This window comes from Mus caroli, chromosome 17, assembly GCF_900094665.2.
Source record: "Mus caroli chromosome 17, CAROLI_EIJ_v1.1, whole genome shotgun sequence".
Taxonomy (NCBI): Eukaryota; Metazoa; Chordata; class Mammalia; order Rodentia; family Muridae; genus Mus; species Mus caroli.
In genome coordinates this window covers 70,084,136-70,088,523 of record NC_034586.1, presented here as the reverse complement: position 1 = coordinate 70,088,523, position 4,388 = coordinate 70,084,136, and positions in this window count along the sequence as shown.

Here is a 4,388-nt window from a genome sequence, read left to right as displayed (position 1 = left end):
GAACTCAGAAATCCGCCTGCCTCTGCCTCCTGAGTGCTGGGATTAAAGGCGTGCGCCACCACGCCCGGCTTCTTTTGGTTTTTTTAAAGATTATTTTCTTGCCTTTTCTGAGGTGTAGTTTCACTCCTTGTGTTGGAGTTTTTCATCAATTATCCTTTGTAGGGCTGGATTTGGTGAAAGATATTGTGTAAATTTGATTTTGTCAAATGGAATATCTTGGTTTCTCCATCTATGGTAATTGAGAGTTCTGCTGGGTATAGTAGCCTGAGCTGGCACTAGTATTCTCTTATGGTCTGTATGACATCTGTCCAGGATCTTCTGGCTTTCATAGTCTCTGGTAAGAAGCCTGGTGTAATCCTGATAGGTCTGCCTTTATATGTTACTTGACCTTTTCCCTTACTTATATTTGGTGTTTTGATTATTACGTGACGGCAGGGATTTCTTTTCTGGTCCAGTCTATTTGGAGTTCTGTAGGCTTCTTGTATGTTCATGGGCATCACTTAGGTTAGGGAAGTTTTCTTCTGTAATATTGTTGAAGATATTTGCTGGCCCTTTAAGTTGGGAATCTTTGCTTTCTTCTATACCTGCTATCTTTAGGTTTGCTCTTCTCATTGTGTCCTGGATTTTTTTGGATGTTTTGGGTTAGGAGCTTTTTGCATTTTGCATTTTGTTTGACAGTTTTGTCAATGTTTTTTGTGGTATCTTCTGTACCTGAGATTCTCTCTTCTATCTCTTGTATTCTGTTGGTGGTGGTTGTATCTATGACTCCTGATCTTTTTCCTAGGTTTTCTATCTCCAGGGTTGTCTCCCTTTGTGATTTTTTTTTTTATTTCTATTTTCACTTTTAGATCCTGGATGGTTTTGTTCATTTCCTTCACCTGCTTGTTTGTGTTTTCCTGTAACTCTTTAAGGGATTTTTGTATTTCCTCTTTAAAGGCTTCTAGCTGTTTACCTGTGTTCTCCTGTATTTCTTTAAGGGAGTTATTTATGTCCTTCTTAAAGTCCTTTATCATCTTCATGAGATGAGCATTTAGATTTGATTCTTGCGTTTCTTGTGTAATGGGGTATCCAGGACTTACTGTGGTGGGAGAACTGGGTTTTGATGATGCCAAGTAGCCTATGTTTCTGTTGCTTAGGTTCACGGATCCTGTTGTCTGTGGATCCCACGCCCCCAATTGGGCAGCCTTTTTTGGCCTCAGTGGCAGAGGATATCCCTAGTCCTGCAGCAGCTTGATGTATGGGGGTGTGGGGAGTAGGGGAGGGGTCAATAGAGAAGGGGCAGGGGAAATGGGGGGAGGACTTGCATGAGGGAATACTGGGTGGAGAGGCCAGTCTGATAATTGGGTTGTAAAGGAAACAAATAAGTAAATTTAATTAAAAAAAAGTAATGGGATCTGGGAAGACAGGGAGAGAGAGGAAGAAAATAATGGAATGTATATGTCCTGAAACCTAAAGTGGGGACTATTTCCAGGGAGGAAGGGAAGCAGGAAGAAGTATTGAGGAGGATGGGGGATTACAGCACAATTCAGAGAGTGTAAAATAGGACAAAGCATTTGTGTGTTCACAAAAAATATAAAAAATGAAAATGGTACGTGTTACATGTAGCGTTTGCTACCCTGCCTAAGCTCCGGAAATGGGCCATGCTACCAGTCCCCACCCAGAGAATATTCATTCTGCAAATGAAAAACACAGACACACATCTTGCTCAATTTCTACTTGTCTTATTGGCTCAATTGTTGGGGGCCTGCAATCTACCTCAGTTAGTTGCCCTACTCAGTACTCCCACCTCAGCATCTGCCCTCAACTTCCGTTGCTCAGCTACCTTCAGTCCCATCTCAACACTCCAACATCCCATCTGGAGAAGCCGCTCATGGCTGCTCTGCCCAAGATCCCACATGGCTGGTTGGTTTTTCTCCCTTGGAAGCATGGGGAATACCTTTCTTCTCTGTGTCTGCTAACTTGCCTGAGGGGCCCGGAAAGTCCCACCTATCCTCCCTCCTCCCCCCAGCAATTGGCCCATGGCATCTTTACTGATAGATCATGAACATGAATTGGGGAATAGAACCTTAGCATCAGCACCACCCCCTACATTTGAAAAGGAAGACAAACAAAAACCAAAAGGAGTTGCTTCTAATTTAGCATTCAGTTTTTATTTTATTTGTTTGTTTATTTTTATTTTTTAAAGATAAGGTTTTTCTAGCTGTCTCTTGTGAGACTATGCTGGGGTCTAGCAAACACAGAAGTGGATGCTCACAGTCAGCCATTGGATGGATCACAGGGCCCCCAATGGAGGAGCTGGAGGAAGTACCCAGGGAGCTGGGGGCATCTGCAATCCTATAGGTGGAAAAATAATATGAACTAACCAGTAACCTCCCCCCCCCCCACACACACACAGAGCTCGTGTCTCTAGGTGCATATGTATCAGAAGATGGCCTAGTTGGCCATCAGTGGAAAGAGAGGCCTATTGGTCATGCAGACTTTATATGCCTCAGTACAGGGGAACGCCAGGGCCAAGAGGTGGGAGTGGGTGGGTGGGGGATGGGTTTGGGAGGGTGTGGGGGACTTTTGGGATAGCATTGGAAATGTAAATGAAATAAATACCCAATAATAAAAAAAAGTGTAGATATATGCAATATATATATTGCTAACTTGCCTCTCTCTCTCTCTCTCTTAAAAAAAAGATAAGGATTCTGTGTAGCCTGGCACTCCCTGGAACTCCCTCTGTTTGTAGACCAGACTGGCCTTGAACTCAGAAATCTGTGTGCCTCTGCCTCCTGAGTCCTAGGACTAAAGGCATGTGCACCATGCTTTTAGTCCCAGTTTAATTACAAAATACTCTCAATTTTTGGTTATATAATTCTCTCAGCAAACATAGCTGTTTTAAAAGCATCTTTCAGTTTTTATCATTAAATTTCTGCTATCCTTTTTCAGGAGGCTTTAAATAGGTTCATAGCACAAATAACCAAGGTTTAGAACATGCTACAAGCTTGCTATATGCATGCATATTCATTAACTCACTTAGGTATCATTGTAGCCCTGGGAAACCCTACTTTACAGATGACAGAATGGAAATATTCAGTGTTAGGACATATGCAAAGACACAGCACTTAGATCTGAGCTCAGCCATATTTTATTTGAGGGCTGTTGAACATTTGTCTTCAATGGAGTTTACCTGCTTTTCCCTTCTCATCTGTCTACCCCCCAGAGGCATTTTAATCCAAGGCAAATACTAAAAAGTTTTATTTCTCATGTAAATTTTGGGACCGGATCTCTTTAGTTGTCTCATCCCTAGGATGTTATTACATAGGCTCTGCCAGCTGGGAAAAGCTGTAGAAGACCCCAACAGCATCCGAGAGTACAAGGAGTGCTCATAAAACAGATGCTTCAAAAACAGCTACGCTTACTGAGGGAATCAAATAACCAAGAGTTGAGGCTAATTTTTGCAATTAAACTAATGGAACTACATTAATTATCTATGAACCTTATTCCAAAGTGGTCCTCAGTTTTAAAACTCCAAAGAAAGCAGAAAGAGTACAGTATGCTATGTTCTCTGAGCGGATGATGAGGTCTATCTTCTCCAGATAGGTCGTCTCATTGGGAGCGCTCATGAGACTGGGTTATTTTATGGTTTTACTCTTTAAAAACCTCTTTTAAGCTCACAGAGCAGAACAAGTTGGTCTGTCTGAGAGCACCAGGCTTAGATCAAAAGTGTGTCACCTTAAAAAAAATTGTCTTAAGCAAAACAAAAACAAACAAGCAACATTCCCTCTAAAATTGAAAAAAAATAAACACAGATGAAGGACTAGTGTCAAATACAGGGTGAAAGGAAAGACATCAGAATCTAAATTCAGAATGAACAAAGTTCGGTCAGCATTGACTTACATTCCAGATCCCTCGGCCAGGGCCTTGGAGTCGATGGGAGATTTCCCTTCATAATCAGGTAGTCATTGTTTGGTGTGGCATGCTTCTCTTTCCAATCTGGATGGATGAAGAAGGTTGGATGGACACGCAGTGTGCTCAGACTCTCTAGCACCACTCAAAAATAAGCTTTGATCTCTCTGGAGTGACTATAAATCCTCTATCACAAACCATGTTGGACCTTAGGTGGCTTTTAAATTTCAAATACTCTTCAGCATGAGAGACTTTTATTGCCTTCAGATTTATTTGTTGTTCTCAATGTTCGCTGTGTTTATACTGAGATACAGATTCAGTTTTTTTGTGATGGTAATTAACTTTTGAACCAAGAGAAAACTGAGGCCCATTTCATTATGGGCTTAAGCTACACCTGCCCTTTTCCTTCTCCTTCTCCTTCTCCTTCTCCTTCTCCTTCTCCTTCTCCTTCTCCTTCTCCTTCTCCTTCTCCTTCCCCTTCCCCTTCCCCTTCCCCT